The sequence below is a fragment of the Ambystoma mexicanum genome, chromosome 7p, assembly GCF_040938575.1.
Source record: "Ambystoma mexicanum isolate Mex_15411 chromosome 7p, UKY_AmexF1_1, whole genome shotgun sequence".
Taxonomy (NCBI): domain Eukaryota; kingdom Metazoa; phylum Chordata; class Amphibia; order Caudata; family Ambystomatidae; genus Ambystoma; species Ambystoma mexicanum.
Window position 1 is genome coordinate 208442552 of NC_090939.1, and position 22165 is coordinate 208464716.

At 46.8% G+C, this 22165-nt stretch overlaps 1 long non-coding RNA gene across 3 annotated transcripts in view; it reads right to left on the reverse strand.

The window, feature by feature from the left end:
- The window catches only part of LOC138525833 (uncharacterized), a 386875-nt gene that overhangs the window by 222999 nt on the left and 141711 nt on the right, over positions 1 to 22165 (reverse strand). For 2 of the 3 annotated variants that reach the window (XR_011283446.1, XR_011283445.1), the window contains exon 1: positions 358 to 473. The exons of the other annotated variant lie outside the window; for it this stretch is intronic. This is a non-coding gene — a long non-coding RNA (uncharacterized lncRNA). Of the gene's footprint in view, positions 1 to 357; positions 474 to 22165 lie in introns of those variants that run through there. 3 annotated transcript variants of the gene reach the window in all.

Here is a 22165-nt window from a genome sequence, read left to right on the forward strand (position 1 = left end):
AATGGGCGGTACGCGTCTGCTGATGTCAGGCTCAGGGGCGGGGGATTTGATTTAGTGCCGCAAAAGCAGGTGAGCCAGGGCGATGCGGCAAGTGATAGGATTATCAGAAAATGGCGGCTCATTTCGAGTGCGTTAATGGACGAAAAGTCGGGTATGGTCCATAGGAAAGTTTTCTACGATCTACCGATTTATGCTTAAAAACACATGGCCGAACCGTAGGGACAATAAAAAAAAAGTCCCGGAACTATCCTTTAATGGCATTACGTAATGCAAATTAGACATCCCAATAACTGAGATCTGCTCACTGCAGACTTTCCTGGCAATTGAAATGATCAAAGACAATCGGAGAAAACAAACCTGTCTTGTGCGGGGCAATCAAAATACACGGCTACTTAGCTGTGTCCGTGTGTGCACTCTAACCACGCTTCATCATTAGGCGGTCAGGGCAATGTTCAGAGATCCGGAACACTCTGATCAGAAAAGAAAGGAAATAAACTTTAGGATTTGGCGTGAGAGCCTCCGTATAGCTACATGTCAGCTAACATCTCGCAGGGTTTGGCTCTAACACAGCAAGGCAATGTTATCAGAGTTTTGCAACAAGCAGCATACTGAGTGATTGATAGCTATGCGTTTCTTATCTTGATAATAGCGAGGTCTGGAGGAGATCAGGCATGGGCACAGCCAGGCTAAAGATGCCACTTCAGGAGCTTGCTGTGGAGACGTCCATAAGGGTCATAGGGCCTCATTACGACCCTGGCGGAATGGGTTTAACAGCGCTGGTAAAGGTGTCGGCGCCGTTAAACCCATTCCTCCCTATTACGAGGTCCCCTTGCTTGACCCGCTCTGGACATCTGGTCAGACCAGACGACCTTTGTGGGTCCATCGAGGGGACCAGCATGCTTACAACGGGCCCGTCATTAACGGGCTTGTTGTTAACATGCTCCCCATTCCCATTGAGCCCTATGGGTTCTCAAATGGGAATGGGGATGGTCCGGGTCTGGGTTCCCTGAATGGGGAAATACCGGGCCCTCCAAAGTCGGAATGGGCCGGTATTTCCCCATTCAGGGACCACGGACCCGGACCCGATTTTGGAGGCAGGCCCTCATTAAGGGCCTGGCTTCCTCCAAACTCGTAATGAGGCCCATAGTCCTGAACGCAAGCGGCTCGTGTTTCTTTGATAGGCGCACATGTACGTTCGATCGATCAGGCATGTACTGGGCTTCACAAAGCCTGTGCTGAGTATGGTCTGGCATGCTAAGAGTTGTAGCGCTGAGAGCTCTGGGGCACTGTAGATTATTCAGTCTTGTTTATTTGTGTTGCTGTACTCGTGCCTCGAGGCCTCTGGGACCAGGATGGGAACAGGAACACCTGCAAGAGGGGTAGATGTGACATCTGTTGGGACATACCAATGCTACAGTCTGATGTTTGACATATTTGCCCCCATGGTTCTTGACAGCTCCCGGATTCAATGGCCATTGCTTGTTCATGGGGTCTCTCATTAACCTAGGGATTCCCCCCTTTCTCTATATGAACATTTGTGCGTATGAAAATTCTTCACACAGCTCTTTCAGTCTTTGAGACTTGCTTTTAGTATGAAGTTTGACTGCACTTGAGGTCAACAAACAGGGAAATTAAACTAATTGTGTTTCCCGTATGATCTCCATCACCAGACACAGCGCGTAATGTTCCAGAGGTGTTTCTACTGTTGTTTGTTGACTTTCATGTACTTAGGGCAAGCCTCACAGTGGCACAGCAATAGCACCTAGGGATAAGACACCACAGGAGGGTACAGTTAGTATGGTTGGAGGGCAGTTTAGGTTGTACTAAATGACATGATTGAAATACAACTTGTCAAACATACCTGTCCAGTTGTTGTGTGATAACTTCAGAGCACATCACTATTTAAAGCAGTAGCAAAGTTCCTAAGGCACCTGGATTAAACACAATGGCAGCAAAGCTAAATAGTGGTATTAAAGTAGTGGCATGATTTTAGAGTTTCAACAATGGCTGTGCTGCAAGATCTTACCAGCTTATCTGAGTGTTGCTGTAGAACAGCTTTGTAGGGCACCCAGGCCGAATGGGCAGATAGGCTGGGGAAGTGCCCTAGGGAGGTAGCCCTTAGCCGGCTGGCAGGACAAGGCTGCCCTGGGGGTGGCTTCGAAGTTGAGAGGTTCCGGTCACGTGCTTGAGGCACAGACCAGTCTGGAGATGTATGGGCAGGCAGGAGGATAGAGGAGAGCCAGGCATGTGACGGGTGCTGTGTGCAACCAGAGTGGACATGGACAGACAGAGCCCACGGCATGGGAAAGAGCTCTCTGAGCCTCTTGCTAACTCCAGTCACATGCTCGAGGCATGGATCAATCTGGAGATGTATGGGTGGGAAGGGGGATAGGAGAGAGGTGGGACTGTGAAGGGTGCTGTGTACATCAAGTGTATGGAGAGAGAGTGACTGAGAACCACAGAGGGAAAACCACAAAAAAAATGATAAAGCTTACCCAGGACAACGATCTGCTCTTGCAACCATACTGGAAAAGAGGGACAAATATGTGTTGTGGTACCGCCAAAATGTGGTAATAATATGGGTATCTCGTATGCTCAACTCATTTTCCACTTTTCCAAAGGAATGATCAGAAGGGACAATACTCAACTTTCTGTGAATTTCTACAAAGGCTACACCATGCTTATGGTATGGTCTGATCCTCTGCTGCGCCCAATACATTTCCATAGTCACCACAGGGAAGGATGGAAATGAGCTTTTAAAATATTTGCAAAATGACCTGCAGATTTTCCAAAGTATTGCATCTAGTATTTCCAACTATTCATATATTCTACCACTGGTAGGGTGGTGTTTTGCTTCAAAAGTGCACAGAAAATATTTCACAGCCCCAGTACATGATATGAAGAAACCTTACACACTGAAAGACAATTATGCACACAAACACTCAGTCAAACTGCAAAAAAATTGCTCTTTTCACAAAACACATGCATGAATCAACATAATAAATGAATGAATAATTACTACACATAGAAAGAATGTAAAAAGCTACCGCAAAACAAATCCTCATCTCACCAGGCTTGCACTGAAAAGCTCTAAAAACAGGTAGGCAGAGAGATGTGCATCAATGTGCATGGAAGCAGTGTGTCAACTCTTCCCAGAAGCGTTCTGCCTAACTGCCCCCAGTGCCCCTCATTTTAAGCCTCCGACAAATGAGTGATGACATTTTTCAAGAACATTCTAGCTTTCAAAGTCTCTAACTGTTGACAGTTTCCATGGGTCCGTGAAGTAATACAGAAGTGAGAAAGCATGTTTGCTACTGGAATGCTGGCTGCAAAGAAATAATGTGAACCACATTACAGGTTCACATCAAAATGCAGCTGTCACTGAAGCCTAAATAAAATGTGCAGATTTCACTGAGGCCTGAAGAGAAATGTCCATTATCGCTCTGAGAGCACCTAAAATGCACTGCGCATAGACGCCATGATTTAATTAAAAGCATTACAATGCACCCTTGGACATTTAACTTTGATTACTCAGTGGTTGTTAAACGAGGCTTCCCGTGAATGCTGGTTACCTGTTCCTTCTGGGGAGCGGAAAGGTGAGGCTGCCAGTCTGTTGACGTATCCTTCTGATGGAGAGCGAGCAACGCGGGTTACCAATCCAACACCCTCCTGACAATCTCCGACAGGACGGAGCTGAACTGACTCCCAATGTCACGGGATGGCACTTCACTGAATAGCATGATGTCAGGACACTGCAAGCACTGACAGAGAAGGCCAGATGGTATCTAATAACAATAGTGATCTCTCGTGAAGTAGCTGAAGTTCGGTGCTGTGGTGCTGATTCGAGAAGCAGGTTTGTGGAGCTGGTTCCAGGTAGCAGGTATGTGGAGCTGGTTCTGAGAAGCTGTTACTGGCAGGGTACAAGGCAGGGCAAGGACAAGAGAGAGAAAGAAATCTTCCAAGGAAACACTGGGAGCGGAAGAGGAGCAAGATCCAGGGGGGAGGAGAAGCAGAGAGAACCCAAGAAAACTGGGAGCCAGGGCACATACCCCCTCCCACTAGAGGCGTAGCCAGGATCCTCTAACTAGTGGGGCCTGAAGCTAATGTAGTTGGGCTCACTGCAGTGACAGTAAGATCTGTAAATGCCCACACAGCGCTGATGAGTGGGCATTTACAGATTTTGGGTGGGCCTTGCCCGATCAGGCCATACCCTGTCTACGTCTCTGCCTCCCACCAACCCAGAGAATTAGGAGTCAAAGGACCGGAGCCTAGCGGGAACAGGCTGAACAGGACAGAAGGCAACAAGAAAGTTCCTGGTGCAGGCACTAGAAGGCAGTCTAGCAAGGCACAGACAAACTAACCAAGCCAGGGGCGAGGAATACAATCAGGCAACCTGACAGCGTTGAGACGCGGCGATTACTTGCACTCGGAACACAGAAATAAGCCGGAAAACAAAGCAAGGCTTGGAACGCAGGCCTCGGTATTCAAGCGGTCCACGCATGCGCAGCGGCCTAGACACAGACGATCGCGCACGCAGGACTGCAACTATGGTAGTGCGCACAGAGCCGGGGCCCTGGACCAGAGGGACTCGACCAAAGCACCAGCGAGGATCGAGCCTCCAGGAAGGATGCCGCCGGAGCCGAGGACCCTGCCTCTGTCTCCCAAACCAGGTAAGTTGCATGACACCGTAACTCCTCCCAGGAATAACCGGAGCCCCGGGCTTCCAGGGATGCTGAAGGAAGAATTCACAAACCAGATGCGGGACATGCACAAAGGTGTGAGGTTCCCAGGTGTGGTCACAGGCCAATCGGCCAACAACTGGAGCACCCCACACCGGATCCGTGAATCGCAGATCTCCTGAACTTCAAACTCCAGAGTTCCCTGAACATCTACTGCAGCAGGGCATGAGCCACGGTGGCAAAAAGAGTCATGCACACAGGGCTTCAAGAGAGAGATGTGGAAGACAGGGTGGATGCACCAAGAGCGGGGCAACTGTAGGTGGCAAGCCACCGCAGACAAAAGTTTGGTTTATTTTGAAGGGACCAAAGTAACAACGGCCCAGTTTGGTACATAGGTTGTGTACTGGCAAATTCTTTGAAGACAACCACACCATGTCACCGACTTGAAACTTGGGCTCAGTGGATCTCCTCCCGTAGGCCTGTATTTTCATGCACTGCCGTGCCTCTGCCAAAGTACCAGCTGCCAGCTTATGTTGATCACGGGTGATGGTCACCATCTCTTTGGCAGACGGAACAGCAATGGACAATAATGGGCGAAAGGGCAGCAGCTTGGGATGAACTCCAAAAGTCCAGTACTGGAATGGATAGTGTGGATAGTGTTGTTTTATGCCAATTCAGCAGTGTCTAAGTGTTCCAGCAAGTTGTCTTGTATGGCATTAGCGTATCACCACAAATACGGCTCTAGAGTCTGATTTGTTTGTTCCGTCTGTCCGTTGGTCTGGGGATGATGCCCAGAACTCGGAGCCCGCTGAATGTCCAAATGATGACACAACTGGTTCCAAATGGAGTAGATGAACTGAGAACCAAGGTCCGAAAGTATTTTCTCTTGGAGACCATGAAGGTGATACACCTCGTGCAAGAAGCTGGGCGCCATCTGGGAAGCAGACGGAATCTTGGGGAATGGGATAAAATGAGCTATCTTGGCAAAGCAGTACACTACAACCATGATACAGGTGTATCCTTTAGAGGATGACAGTTCGACAATAAAGTTGATGGAGATCGTATTCCATGGGTATGGAGGTGTTACGTTAGGCAGAAGGAGGCCCACGGGTTTCTTGCGTGGGGTTTTGGTTTGAGCACAAACCAAACAGGAATCCACATACTGCGTTACCTGGGTGGACCATCCTGGCCACCAAAACTGTTGAGCTATCAATTCCTGAGCGGCTTTGACCCGCGATGACTGCTAACAATGGAATGGGGGTGGCACTGCAAAATAGACATCCATAGACTATCAGTAGGGATGTATGCTTGCCCCTAAAAGAACAGTAAACCATTGCGTTCATATACACAGGGTTGACGTAAAAGTCCTGGCCTGGCTGGATCCATCTGGGTATCTCTCACAAGGTACTGTAGATGTGGAAAAAGTGAAAACAGAAAATGCTTCGGAGCTATGAGTGGGGCATCGATATTGGATATTTCGACGTTGTTTCCAGGGAATGTGAAGGCAAGTCTGCCTTCAGATTCTGGGTACAAGGTATGTACGTCACTATGAAATCATAATGATATGATATATGTTCTGATATGGAATTTATAACGCTCCCATACACAAGTGTTTCAAGGCGCGACGAGGCAAGGGGGGGAACAGAGGAAAGACAAAGACAACAATCTTACTAGGCCGGTGAAATTGAGATCACGCAAGTGCAGGGGAGGGGGGAAGAGAAAAGTGCGAAGGGAGGGGGCAATGCAATACATAGGATAACAGTCAAAAATAATAAATACAAAAATATAAATAATACATACAATAAAGAGAATTGCAGCCACGTGGTGGCAAGTGCACGTGTAAGTGCAGACATCAGGTGCCAGGTGCTGGTAGGGGGCTGTAGGGATACAGAAACATCCCCCAAGTGCAGGGAGCTGCCTGGTGGGCAGTGCAGGTGTGCAACTGGCAGGGGGGTACCTGGGCCTGAGAACAGAGGGTAGCCAGGTGGCCAGTGCAATTACAGTTTCAGCCAGGAGCTCAGCAGGGGAGAGGAGGAGAGAAAGGAGAAGCAAAGAGGAAAGTCCTGAGGTGCTTCCAGAACCGGAGATGGTTCTCCTCAAGTTTCAGGGAGGCAGGGAGGCTGTTCCAGAGGGAAGCCCCAGCCGAAGAAAGAGATCTACAACCAACTCGTTGCTTGGAGAAGCGACTAACCCTGAGGGAGTTGGTGGCGGATGAGTGAAGGGCTCGAGAAGGAAGATATTTAGGAAGAGAGAGTTGATGGTATTGAGGCCCCAGGCCCCAGAAGGCCTTGTGGATAATGCAGAGTGTTTTGAACTTAATCTTCGCAGCCACTGGGAGCCAGTGCAGAGATTTCAGTCCTGGAGAGATACGATCCCTGGGCTTGAGGCCAAGGACAAGTCTTGCAGTCCTGTTTTGGATGAGTTGCAGAGGGCAGAGAGTAGAGGCAGGAAGATTTAGAAGGTGGCTGTTGCAGTAGTCCAGCTTAGAGAGAACCAGAGCTCTGGAGACGGTGAGCTTCTGGAGGAAGGAGAGGAAAGGAAGAATACCTCTGAAGAGCTACAGCTGGTAGTGTGACTTCTTAGAGATGGAAGAGATGTGAAGAGAGAAGGAGTGTGTGGAGTCGAAGATGACCCTGAGGTTTTTAGCCTCACAGGTACGAGCAGGAAGTGGGCCAAGAGAGGCCAGCCAGAGAGTGACAGGAAAGGAGGGAGCGGATGTTCTGTTGAGGAGAATCTCAGTCTTACTGACATCAAGGCAGAGATCATTGGTGGCACACCACTCCTGGATAGCAGATAGACAGTCAGAGATGAGAGATGGAGAAGAAGTGGCTGAAGGGAGCCTGAAAATTAGTTGAGTGTCATTCGTATAGCACTGAAAGTTGGGGAAGAGAGCAGCAATGAAGTGGGCAAGAAGTGTCAGGCATTGGTTGAACAGCCAGGGAGAGAGGGTAGACACCTGGGGAACAACAGAGGTAGAGATAGAGTAGAGGAAGGACCCAAGTTGGACCAGGTAGGGTCAATCGGAGAGGAACAAAGTCAGCCAAGCCAGGACCTGATCCATGATACCCAGGTTATCACGGAGATGGTTGAGCAGGATGGCATTGTTGACCGTGTCAAAGGCAGAATAGAGATCAAGTAAGATGAGGACACAGGGGGTGTTGGAATCAAGGTTAGAGAGCAGGTCTTCACAGATGTTCAGGAGAACAGTTTCGGTGCTTCTGGCAGCTCTGTAACCAGACTGATGGTCATGGAGAATACCAACAGATTCAGTGTGAAGATTACGCTGGGAAATGGCCAGCCTGTCCAGGAGTTTGCCCAGGAAAGGAGTAAATAAGAAAAGAAGAAGGCCAAGAAGAAGGCCCAGCAAGCCTGCCGGGAGGTCCGACACTGTAGGGAACGTAAGTACTGTACATATCTGTGGTCAGTGCATACTTCAATGGGAAACCTTCCCCCCAACAGATGGTGTCTCCATTCTTCGAATGCCGCTTTTATGGCCAGAAGTTCCTTTCCAATGACCTCGTAGTTTCTTTCACTAGGGGATAGTTTACGAGAGTAGTGGGCAACCGGGTGTTCAATTTTGGTATTGGCATCCCGTTGCAACAAGACTGCTCCAACGGCGAAATCAGATGCATCAGTCTCAAAAACAAAGGTTTTCTCATTGTCGGGATGCTGAAGAATGGGGGCAGACATAAAGGCTTTCTTGAGTTCAAGGAAAGCTGTTTCAGATTGAGAGTCCCAAAAGAAGGGTGTGTTGTCACTATTCAAGCGGGACAATATTGCCGTCAAGTGCGAGAAGTGAGGTGTAAACCAACAGTAAAAAGGTGCAAATCCTAGGAATCGTTGCAGCGACTTCAGATTGTGAGGTTGCTTCAAGTGTTGTATTGCACATAGTTTTGCTGAGTCATCCGAATCCCCATACTGCTAACCATGTACCCAAGGAATTCCATGCTTTCTTGATGGAACTGGCATTTTTCAGCCTTGGCATATAGATGGTTGAGGGACAGCCTTTGGAGTACCTCCTTCACATGATCAATGTGTTCCCCCACACTGGTGGAAAAGATGAGGATATTGTTGAGGTAAACCCAGACAGAAATGCTGATTAGATCAAAAAAAGATGACATCCATGAAACGTTGGAAGACGGCTGCAGCGTTTCACAAACCGAAGGGCATAACTTGGTACTCATAATGCCCAAAAGTCGTCTTGAAGGCCGCCGTCCACTCCTCCCCTTCCTTGATTCGCACTAAGTGGTAGGCCCCCCTCTGAGATCCAATTTAGTGAAGACACAAGTAGAATGCAATTATTCAATGATGTTGTGAACAAACGGTAAAGGATACCTGTCCTTGCATGTGATGTCATTCAACTGGCAATAGTCAATGCATGGCCCTAGAGTTCCTTCCTTCTTCCGTACAAAGAATAGAGGAAACCCTGCAGGGGATTTGGATGGTACAATTAATCCCTTCCTGAGGCAGCATTCAGTGTAATCTTGTAAGGCCTTCTTCTTGGATGGGGCCAGAGAATAGATATTTCCATAAGGGATGACAGCATTGGGCAACAGGTCGATGGCACAATCATAGTGCCTATGAGGCGGTAGAGGTATCTGTCCGGATTCGGCAAATACTCTTAAGAGGTCTGCATACTCCTGAGGAATAGTGTGGATGGCACAGAGATGAACCGACAAGTTCTGAGTAGAGTGAGGACTTTCATCAAAAACAGTTGGTGTAGCACCTGAGGAACATCACTCTTGAGAACAGCGCCTGGAAGTGAATACCAATGTCCGTGTTTCCCAGTTGATCTTTGGATTGTGGTACAACAACCAGGGCAGACCTAGTACGACTGGGTACAATGGAGATTTTATGACATGCAGGGAGATTCCTTCCTGATGTTCATTGATAGATAAATGCAGACTCCCAGTATGTTGGCAAACAAGCCCAGAAGATAGCTGAGTCCCACCAATGACCTCCACTATCGTAGCATGTTCCTTGTGTTTGAGAGGTATGCCAGTGCTAGTCACAAAAGCTTTGTCGATATAATTGCGTGAGGCTCTGCAATCCAATAGAGCCAGTTTTTTGATATTCTTATCCTGCCAAGCAATCCTAATCTCCAAAACCAATAAAGCCACAGACTGCATGGGTGGAAGTACTGGAATAGAAGAGAGGCCTGCTGTTTCCTTCTCCTTACACGGCAAGCCTGTCTGTTTTCTGACTTTTTTGGAGGACGCATTGGGCAAGACCCCAAATAGTGACCTGCAGCACCACAGTACAAGCATAAACGATGGGTTTGTCTTCACTTCTTTTCCACCTCTGACAATGGAACCTGGATCAACCCAACTGCATAGGTTGTGAACCCAGATCCGCAAGACTTGGTAACCCTGAAGGCACCACAGACGGACTGGGATCGCACCTCACAGCTCAACACTGCTCGCCTCTTCTCTCTCTAAGCCTATGGTCGATGCGTAGTACTTGGTCCACCAGTGCTTGGAGAGTATCAAGTTCTGGGAAGTGCAACAGCTCATCCTTATATTACTCATGCAAGCCACAGTGAAACAGAGTCTTCTATGTAACTTCAAGTCATAGCGAATCGGTTGCCAGCTATCCGAATCGTCTGATGTACGCTATTATATCACTGGAGCCCTGTCAGAGATCCATCAGATGGTTCTGTGTGGTAGAGGCCACATTAGGTGATTTGAAATCATCTAGGAATGTCTTCTCAGAGGCCACAAAATCATTCAGTAATGGGCTGTCAGAAGAATCCAGAGGTGCAGCCCAAGCAAGCTCATTGCCAGTTAGGTTCCAAGGATATAGCCAATCTTTTCTTTGTCATGAGCAAAATGACTGGGCCGAAAAATAAATTGAATCTTACAATGGTTGTAAAACTCAGCCACTTGACGATGGTCTCCATCACATTTCAAAGGAGCTGTATGAGCCATGGCACTTTCCGCCTGAGGGGCTGCACTGAGTCTTTGACTCACTATTTGTCACAATGAGATGTTTTCTTGATGAATGGCAGTCATCTCGAGACAAAGGGCTCAGAGTTCTTCACGAAGTTCCTGGACTTCACCCATATCAGGAATGGAAGGAAGGCATCTCAATCTGTTAAACGAGGCATCCCATGAACGCTGGTTACCTGTTCTATCTAGGGTGCGGAGAGGTGAGGCTGCCAGTCGGTCGACGTATCCTTCTGATGGAGAGCAAGCAATGAGGGGTACCAATCCAATACCCTCCTGACAATCTCTGACAGAATGGAGCTCAATTCAATCCCAACGTCACGGGATGGCACATCTCTGATTAGCGTGACGTCAGTACAGTGCAAGTACTGACAGAGAAGGCCAGTGGCGAGGAACACACTCAGGGAACCTGACCGCCTTGAGATGCGGCCATTCCTCGCACTCAGAACTCGGAAATAAACCGGGAACCAAAGCAAGGCTTGGAACGCAAGCCTCGGTCTCCAAGCGCAGCTGCCCAGACTCAGACGATCACGCAGGTGCAGGCCCGCAACTATGGGGGCACTCACGGAGCCGGGGACCAGGACCGGAGGGACCCAACAGAAGCGCCAACGAGGATAGAGCCTCCAGGAAGGAAGCCGCCAGAGCCGAGGACCCTGCCTCCATCTCCCAAACCAGGTAAGTAGCATGACAGTGGCACTAAAGCCGGTTTCTGAAACCAACGAAACATCATAACTAAACTAAAAATACATTAAATACAGCAACAATTAAAAATTAAACTCATAACAATCACACAAATACAAGTAAAGGCATTTCGCTAAATTCTTCCAATATCTGGAATCCAAGAACCCAATCAGACCCACCAATTTCTAGTGTGGTATTTGTTTGGATGGAGGCAGCCTCACCCCACAACCCTAGGCGCTTTAGAGTGAGGCGAGATGCATTCAAAGCACTATGATGGGCCAGGGGCCATGTGGGATGGTGGACCACCTCCCAATACAAAAGGACCCCACTTCAATATAATCAAATATAATCAATCCAAATACTGTAGCGTAGGGCGTAAGCAACATTGCTATTTTGCGTATGTATTAGTAACCATAGGTAGAAGGGAAGGCCTGAGTGGCAAATGCAGCATTGTATGCACTGGGCCTAAATTGAGAGACAAGGGAAATCTCTAGCCATGTCCGGGCTCCCATGAAGACAGCCCACACCCCCAACCACTACAACGCCTATTCATTGTCCTAACAGTGTTATAAAGATGTGTTTTTTACTCGAGAGGAATGTGCCCTACAAGGTTGTGATCACAGACCAGTGCCTGGTGTGCATGTTATCTCACACTGGCCAAAGCATGACCCGGCCCATCCCCAGGCGACCACAAGTAATAGCCCATATAACTGACTAAATCTTAAGATCCCTGAATCCCGTGGCACCAGATGCCCTTTGACCACCACCCCTAAAGTAACAAGTCCTGAAATGTTCAAAGAGGACAAACAGGATACATTGTTGAGCGACGATCGTGTGATTTGTATTGCAAGTTGCTGGGAGGGGTAAATTATAGTTCAAAACCAGGGTGGAGACCTTGGAGCCGGATGGCGTGAAAGGGAGTGAGTGAAATGTGTGTGTGAAGGTTAGAGTGCACCAGAACCTCCTTTGTGCCCGTCTTAAGGCCTGCCAGGTGCACAATACAGTGATAAAGTCGCTGTATGTTAGGAGTATAATTAATTTGTTCTTTGACCTTTGACGTGAGGAGAGGATGATCACTGCAGCACCCACGTGATGGAAGACGGACGGACGGACTGGGCTGGATCCAATGGCCTGGCATCTCTTATGGATCAAGCAGAATATGCATAGGTGCACACCAACCAGTCGCGCAGGTTATTACTGTATGTATTGCGCCATCTATGATGATGTTTTCCTTTAAATGATTCTGCTTGTATTACTTTTCAACAGAACATTCTTAGCAGCAGAGTTCTTTGCTGTTGCTCTCATCTCTCTCATGCTGTCCTTGGCCTCAAGCCCTGGCATCGTATCTCTCCAGCCCTGGAATCTCTCCACTGGATTCCAGTGGATGCACTGATTAAATTCAAAACCCTCTGCATTGTCCACAAGGCTTTCTGGGGCCTGGGTCCAAAATACCTTCAGCTATCCCTCCGTAAATACCTCCCCTCTAAAAATCTTTGCTCCTTCTACCTCTAACTCCCCCAGGGTCTGTCGTTTTCAAAAGAAACAAGCTGGGGGTAGTTCTCTGTCTTCAGCTGGGGCCTCCCGCTGGAACAGCCTCCCTGCCACTCTGAAACTTGAGGAGAACCATCTCTGGTTCCGGAAGCACCTCAAGACCTTCCTCTTTGCTTCTGCCTTTGCTCCTCCTCTACCTTGCTGATCATTTCTCTCTCTGCACCAGGCACCTGGCCTACCCTCTGTCTTCCGGGCCCAGGTACCTGCTCACTCTGCCTCCCACCCGCACTGCCTCCGGGAAATCCCTGCATTGGGGTCTGTTTCTGTTCAGACCCCCACCCTTTTTTTCCTGCACTTATCAGACATACCCTGTCTGCTGCCTCGACCCAGCACTTGCCACTTGCTGGCTGCACCACCACTGTTTTGTTGCCTTTGTTATTTAATCATTTCATTATTTATCTTTTTTTCCTTTGCTTCGCACTTTCCACTTCTCCCCCTTCCTTGCACTTTTTCCCCCTTTCCTTCTCCCATTCTCAATGTCACTGGTCCTAGAAAAATCATTGTTTTCGGTTCTCCCTTGTTTCTCCCTTGTTTCATCTCCCTTGCCTTGTCGCGTTCTGAAACACTTTTGTACAAGCGCAATACAAATAAAATATCATATCATATCATTTTTGCGTGTGAGATTAAAACTTGTTATTCTTAGAAGATCAGCTTGGCCCTTTCTTCCCTAGCGGGTTGTATTCTCTCTGGTATGAGCATTTAAGGGCTTGCCTTCAATTGGTGACCCCAATGTGATCCCATCACCCCCCGGATTTGCGGAGGCTTCCAGGCCGCTTCTCCAGAAGAAGCCACACCCACCTACAGCAACCAGTCTCGATAAAACACGTGTTCCAAGTGGTTTAGGAGGAGCTATTTTAAGAGAGGTCCTCTCTGCTCTTTGAAGCGGGCGCGGCTCCGAGGAGAGTGTGGGGCGGTGTTGGAACCCCGTGACGGAGGGGTTCAGGTGAACACGCACATGTGAGTAGACTCTTGTAAGCGATAACAAGTAGGGGACAGATGCATACAGAAGTGTGCAAGGTCGTTGATGTGACGTGGGTGAGGTTGTGTCCTTTTTTGTTAGTGTTTGTACTATGAAGAGATGTTTTCAGTAAGGCATTATAAGGCAAGGCGGAGGTCTTCAAGGGGGGCGTGGCCGCGTCCCCAGGAGCAGGGGGTGGGGGCGGGTACGAGAGCCCAGCATGAAATGTAAAAATATTTTTCTTTCTTTTTTTGAACTGGGCTGAGGCGGCTCACATGGTCGGACTGGAGCATACAACTGTGTCAGGCACCAATGAAAAAGTGTCCTGCAGTTGCAAATGGATATTCATTCCTTTAGTCACAGGCTGTTTGAATAGTACCCAAGGGGGTGTTTTTTGTCAAAATGTAAGCAAATTGTGATATTTAAAGAATATTTATTCAGCAACAATGGTCAAAACTACTAGCTGTATAGTGAAGTAAATCATCAAACTGGCCCACATTGGCCAAAAAAGTGGGCCATTTTGACTGCCCCACACTAGCATTTTGCATTTTTGGTACGGGTATTGCCCTATTGCCCTATAGACCAGTCCCAGCCTGGCTGCTCATCCATAATGGGCGAGGGGGCGTCCACCCAGTGGCCCTCTCACTCAATATGGAGGAGCCGAGGAGCCAGCCCAGTGAAACAATGAGCATGCCCTCAGCTGCTTTTTCCACTGTTTCCCTTTGACAGTTCAGTTCAGTTCCCAAGCCCCACATGCTCACTGAGCCATGCAAGGCTTGGGGCGTTTGGCTTCACCAGCCTTGCATAGCTCATTGGAAATGCTGGCTGGGGCACTGCATGTCTGTATGTGCAAAGGGGAGCTGCTGTGCCTCCTCGCACATACAGACAGAGCAGCCTGGAGCAGGGCATTTCAGCACCCACATGCAGGCCCCTGAAGAAGGTGCTTTTATGTTCATTTATTTTGTATTTAAATACTAGCTGTCCCCAACCACGCGTTGCTGTGGCTCAGCCTAGTTAAATGGAAAAGAAAGAAAAGAGAATGCGCACATTTCTAAAATGTTTAATTTCACAATGCTTGTTGGTATACAATATTTTTTGTTGTTCCATTGTCTGTGCAGATATGCCGACTGTAGAACAAGCAACAAATAATTGTCCATGTGAGAAGCAATCCGTGTCTATATCTAAATTTCACAATTCTAACGATTGGCCTTGTGCGTTGTTGATGGTGATTGCAAACGCAAGTTGGCATGAATTGAGCTGTTACGATTTCTGTGCCGAACGACGTCATTTGGAACAATGAGCTGTATTTCCTGATGTTAGATAGGAAATGCTTTGATTCAGCCGTATATCCGGCAAGCAAAGTTTTTAATGGCTCTGGCGGTTCTCCTAGTTGAGGCAGTTTAATTTTCCCGGCGTCTCAACACATTCCTTCCGTTTCTCCATTAAATTTCATAGCCTTGCAATAAGGACACACTTCAGTCATGGTGCCGATGAGAACATGCCGGCTCAAACTATAATCATCAGCTGGGTTGTACCGGAATGCAAGGCGATTGTAATCGCGTGATTGCTGAGCACAGAGTCGTGTTTGATGCTGATCTGCTGTTTCTCGTTGACGTCTTTCAGCCACTCTCAGCCTGTCGCGTTCATTCTGTTGAGAACAAAGCAGATCTGAAGCTGCTTTTACGTCCAACAGATGGCACTGTTTTTCAGTAAAATATTTAGAACAGCGTGTGTTGCTTTTACGTCCAATGGATGGCGCTGTTTTTCAGAAAAAGCATGTTTTTACCTGTCACAGGTGTGACATCTATGTATAGTAGGCATATAAAAACACGCACCTATTGGAATGCAACGTTGTGTCAAAATTTCAAAGCAATCGGTGAAGAACTTTCAGAGATTTAAGATTTTGAACAAACGAACATTTACATTTTTATTTATATAGAAGATGTGTATGGATGCATGTATGCTTGTGTTATGTGTGAGTGTATCGTGATGGGTGATTGTATGAATCGTGATGGGTGATTGTATGAATGATTGCTAGATTGATAGAGTGATTGCTGTGTGAATGTGTTTGTGTATGGGTTTGTTTTGGTCAGTTGAGCTGATTTTGGCAAGTTGGGGAATAATTTTAAAAATGCCTTTGTTGCACAATCCCCCTACCCACCTGCCAAAATCAGCTCTTCTTCGGTGCCGTGGAGCCCAGGGGACAGGGATGGTATTTATTTTACTGGATATCTATCATAGATGTCCAGCTAAAAATACCATACTTTCCCCTTGGTCCCCTCCCCCAGCACCAATTGCAAACTGTTTGGCTTTTTACCCATTTTTAAAAGGCATGCTCTAAAATTCAACATTTTAACCCATTATTTAAACAGAATTTATGGGGGAAAGTCTCCCGAGCCCTCCTTGATTGGTTCTTGCTCCCTCGCTGCGTTCGGTCACTATGGCATTTTTTGGGGAAATATGTATGTCCCTCCACTTAAAAAATTCACCAGCTGCCACTGGCCCTCGGACTGTGTTGGGAACGGGGTGGGGGGAGCCCAGGGATTGTGGTGGGAGCAGGATGGGTGGGAGCAGGATGGGTGGGAGCACTGGGATAGTGGTGAGAGCAAGGTATGGAGAGCCCAGGGTCTGTGATGGGGTGGGGAGAGCCCAGGGACTGGGTAGGAGTGGGATGAGGGAGCCCAGCAACTGTGATGGGAGCAGGTGGGGGAACCCAGAACTATCTGGGAGTAAGGTGTGGCGACGGCGAGCAACAGTTCATAGCCATTTGTACATACTATCCATTTGCCATTTTTGAGGTGGGCCCAACCTGCCTAAATTTTGCTCAGTGGGGGCCCAGGCCAAAAAGGTTTGAAGACCACTGAGGTAAGGCAAAGATAAGGCAGGGATGGGAGGGGAGGTGGCGCCACAATAAAGTATATTTTTTAATGGAGGAATACGAAATAAAAGTAGTAGTCACATAATAGGCCTGGCATAAGTAGTGGTTGTTATTTTAGCTTGTGATTTTAGTGTATTCTATTAATGTTTTATTGGATAAATAACAGGCCCTAGGAGGCGTGGTTTATGTGTGTGTCGTGGTGTGGTGTGCATTTGATGGTTTCGTGGCGTGGTGTATGTGTGCAAGGAAGGTGACAGAAAAGGATGGAGGTTGATTTTTTTTCTTTTTGGTAACAAGCAAGCGGTAGCGTGCACGGTGCATTAGCAGGACTTTGTGGGGTCAATAAGAGATAGACCACTAGCATGGTGTGGAATCAAGAAAAATACAATATTACGGCTGTTACACCGAGCAAAGGAAAATACACCGATACGGGCTTATAAAGATTCCCAGAATCTTTATTACAAAACTAAACAGTATTCAACAAAGTACACAAATAGCTATTTGGCCGTCAATGCATCACAGAGACCACCAGCAGGTCCAATATGAGCAGTGAGGGAATTTCCTAGCTGGACATCGGTGCTTTCATACAATTTGTAAAATGATGTCCAGCCCCCTTACAGGTTAATCATGCACTGGGCTAGGGTCGCGCCAGGTTCACTTTCCTAATTTACATATCTCATGCATGCGGTTTACTTTTCAATACATTTACTAACACACTCCATTATTCTTCAATTTAACCTTTACACTCTTTATATATTGCTTTAATACAGACCAAACAATGTTTCGCATATTATATTCGGATAGCATTACTGTTCTTGTATACTTGTAGTTTAACATTGCTAATTCAAGTAATCCCCTGCTCCGAGGTCAACAAAGGACAAGGTCTACATGACCCTAACATGTAGCCTGAAGGCAGGTTGGACATTTACTTCCCTACAAAGGTTGGAGAGGTTGAGGCAAGAACAAGGACACACGAGACGGCCATTTTAGATTACAGGGTGACTTTGTATAAAACCCCAAAATGGCGGTTTCTAACCTAAAATGGAGGCTTGATTCAAGATGGCGGCTTACATCAATTTCTAAGGTCAAGACCTTGCTGCAGAGAGTTATTTGCGTACAATTTTTAAGCAACTTGGCGTAGGCCAATATACATACAAATCGTTTTCTAATAAGAGGCATAATTTAATATCCGGTTTGACAAACCCTCCTTTTGGCCTATGCCAAGTGCTAATACTATTTCTGATTTGATTGCAAGTAACTCCATGCGTCATCGTCCAGCCACCCCGAATAATTGTCGGACATATCTATTGCCATTAGGTCTGATACCAGAGTTTCCTTCAACACATACTCTTTGGAGAGCTCCTTTGGGGCGTATATTTTATTGCCTAATACACTTGTTGCTTGCGTGCAACATCCCCTAATACTGAGCATATACCAGGGAGACACTGTATACAACAACAAAGAAACAGAAAACCTCCCAAGATAATCAGTAGGGCCGAGAACAACTTCCATCCCCAGGACCGTAGGAGGTCCCAAAACCATGTACCAAGTTCCCAATTTCCCTCAGGAACATGTACTTCTGAACTAAGGACATGTAGATTTTGGATCGCCCTAAAGATCGTTGGAGAGGAGTCTGGAACGTAAACGCAGCAAGAGGACCCCACTAATTTACATACTCCTCCTCGTTCTGCCAGGATGACATCTAATGCCATCCGGTTCTGAAGTGCCACTAATCTTATCGCTCTCTGCTCTAGCGTCATATTATAGAGTATGTCAGTGGTCCGATTGATGGTTCTCTCCAATACTCTTGCTAGTCCCCTAATATCTTCTGAATTCGTAATTTGGCCAAAAAATAGTACAAAAGATTTCATAATAACTCCTAAAGTTTGCGCCGGAGTATCCCCTTTTACACCGCATCGTGGACGAGTCTTTGAAATTTCTGTAGTACTGGCAATAAATACCTCAGGTAATAGAATCCCTAAATAACAGGTTCCTTGCCAATCCCTGGGCAACCACGGAAATGCCACATTACTGCAAACAAAATAGACAGGTTCGCCTACGTACAGAGGTCTGTTTTCACTAGTCAAATTCGCAACGTTGGCGCACTTTCTAAAATTACCCATTGACCGTGTTCCATTCCTCTGTATGCAGAAGGATACTGAATCAGGGCTGTGATTAACAGTATAAAATGGAGGCGTGGCATCCTTATTGCCTGTAGGAGCCATTTTGAAAGAGATTAAAGACTGAAAAAGATGGGACAATCTATCAGAGGGCCTAACAGAAGCAACGTTTGGCTTGCTTCTATTTGCAAAAAGCGAGCATCCCAGGGGCATCAAAACATTCTTTTCAAAACTATTTAAATTTGTACCATCAAAGTTCCCTGAAATGCTGTCATTCCATCGACCAAAAAATAGTGCTCTAAGAGAAGCGTAACAGGCAGTTGTCAGAGGCAAAGGGTAAATAAACCAACCAAGCCCTTTATCCCCATGTTGCGGTAAATGTGTACAGATCCAGCAATTGGTCTTATTAAAAATTGCATGAGTGGCATTCATGATTAATAAAAGGGTATTATCCTGATAATTCCGTCTATGCAAAGAATCTCTAGGCGACAAAGTATGTAATTGCACAGAAGGAGTGGGAATCACAGATACATTCTCAATAGGTAAAAAGTCCTCTCACGGATATGCTTCTTCCAGATACCATAACCCAAACCCAAAAGTCATTACAAATCCAGTAATTAGTACGAGAAGGCAACAATACACTTTGGGGGGTCCCCTTACATACTTGATCATTGTCTCTGCTAGTCATATTTTTCTCTAAAGGTTCAGTACGAGCAGTAGCGGGTGCAGGCATCGTAGTCTTCAATCGAAAAAACACCAATTGTTCGTTTGCTGGCGACTCCAGTCGCGCGTCTTCTTAATGTCTTTCCCACAACCCTTAGCCGACAGAATCTTTCCGTACACTCGGGCCAAAAAGACAAGCCCTCAAATGATCTTTTCCAGTCGCACAGTCAGACCATGCTGTACATTTATTTCCTTGGGCGCAAATTATATTTTGCCGTTTCTGGTGAGAACAAAGTGTCGTCACTTCCTCCTGGAAGTGGTGAACGGACGGAAATGGGATCAAGAAAGGATTGATCCGGAAGTTCCACTGTTGGGGAGTGCGGAGACAAGATGGCCGTCTTGTCCGGCCCTGCAGATTCTGAAGAAGTCTCTGATTCTCCCTTGTTGGTTATTGCTTTTTCAGGCATGCGAGTTACAGCAGTGGGAAGAGATTCTGTGTCTTCTGTATCGTATGGCACGGGCTGTGGGATCTGTTTGGTGTGCGTCGCATGGATCCAGTGTTTTCGACCCGCTACCCGCACGGCAGTCTGGGTGACTAGCAGGACTTGGTAGGGACCCCTGCACCGAGGTGCAAGGCAAGACGACCTCTCAAAAACCTTTGTGAGGATCCAGTCCCCCGGTCGTAGACTGTGACCAGGGCCCACGTAGTGTAAAGGTAATGCTTCTCGCACCTGGTGATAAATTGAAAACAGATTTGTAGTCAACTGGTTACAGTAGTCTGAAAGAAGCACAGTTTCTATATCCTGTAGTGAGCGACTTTTTGGCTCACTACGGGATATAAAGGGAGCCGCCTCAAAGGGAGAGAGCCCAGTCTTAGTTTGAGGGGTCGTTCTCATCGATAGTAACACGACCGGTAAGGCGTCTGGCCATTTTAGCTTGGTGCCAGCACACATCTTAGTGAGTTTGTTCTTTATAATGCCATTGTGCCTTTCCACTAATCCGGCACTCTGGGCATGTCTAGCTGAATGGAACCATTTGTCAATCTGTAGTCCTTTGCAAATTTGCAGGACTACAGTGGCAATAAAGTGTGGCCCATTATCAGACCAGAGGACTCTTGGCAGCCCGAACTTAGGAAAAAACTCTTTCAACAGAGTTTTTGCCGTGGTTATGGCCGTTGCATCTTTAACCGGGTAGGCCTCAACCCGCTTACTAAAGGCGCAAATAACAACCAATACATATTTAAGATTATAACACCGTTCCATTTCAATAAAATCAAAGTGAATAATCTCAAACGGGACAGAAGGTGGAACGAAACTTCCTCTAGGAGTCGAGGTACCTTTCCCTACATTATGCTGCAAGCAAACCATGCAGTTCTGGACAAAACGCTCCGCAATTTTGAAAATCTTATCATTGGCCCATACACTGTGTAGCATTTTCGTTAGTTTCCTCGCACACACATGTCGGACCATGAGCCATAATAACCATCATCGTAATGTAGGCGTCAGGGAGTAACCATTTCCCTTCAACATTGTCTACCCAACACCCATCATCATCCAATCTTCCTGCACCCTCGATCCATCTCTTAGTTTCCTCTATAGTAGCATCTGCTTGAATATCTTTTACAACATCAATACTTTCTCCCAAAGTGCAAACATTTACAACTTCTTTTACAGCGTACATTTCTAAACTGAAATCAGTGGCAGTCTGTTTAGCTATCTGATCGGCAAAGGCATTCCCTTTTCCTACATCATCTGTAACTTTTTGATGTGCTGAACATTTTATGATAGCTAACTGAACAGGGAGTGCAAGTGCTGAAAGCAATCGCACTATTAAAGTGCCGTGCTGGATTTTCATTCCGTGCGAGGTCAAGAAACCTTGTTCTTTCCAAAGTCTACCGAAATTGTGGGCCACCCCAAAGGCATACTGACTGTCAGTATATATATTCACTGTACGCCCTTCGGAAAGCTCACAAGCCCGAGTTAACGCTATAATTTCTGCGGCCTGCGCAGAGTTATGCATAATTCTTTTGGTTTCCACAACAGTGCTTAAAGTAGTGACAGCATAAGCAGCCGTGGATGTACCGTCTGAAAGTTTAAAACAAGAGCCATCACAAAATAGCTCTCCTTGAGGGCTATTCAAAGGTGTGTCTTTCAAATCGATTCTGCCTTTAGTCTCTTGTTCTGTCATATAAAGGCAATCGTGTGACGTATCGTCATTATCAACAATATTTTCTGAGACAGGTAAAAGTTCAGCCGGATTTAATACGCAACACCTCTGAATTTGAATGTGGGGAGCAAACAAGATCAGTTCATATTTTGTCAATCGTGCAGAAGTGAGGTGTTGCGTTTGAGTTCTATTCAATAGAATATCTACAGAGTGAGGTACCATTAGGGTTTACGCATGACCCAGGACCATTCCCTCACTCTATTTTACAGACGCAGCAGCAGCAGCAACAGCGCGCAAACATCTTGGCAAAGCGCATGCTACAGGATCAAGGGCGGAGGAATAGTAGCCACACGGCCTATTTTTCCCTCCATGTTCCTGCGTTAACACAGCCAAAGCACATCCATCACGTTCATGCATAAACAATACAAAGGCCTTATCATAATTCGGAGTTCCTAAAACCGGCGCCGAACACAGCGCGGATTTGAGCAAATCGAATGCTGTCTGGTGTTCCAAGGTCCATGGCA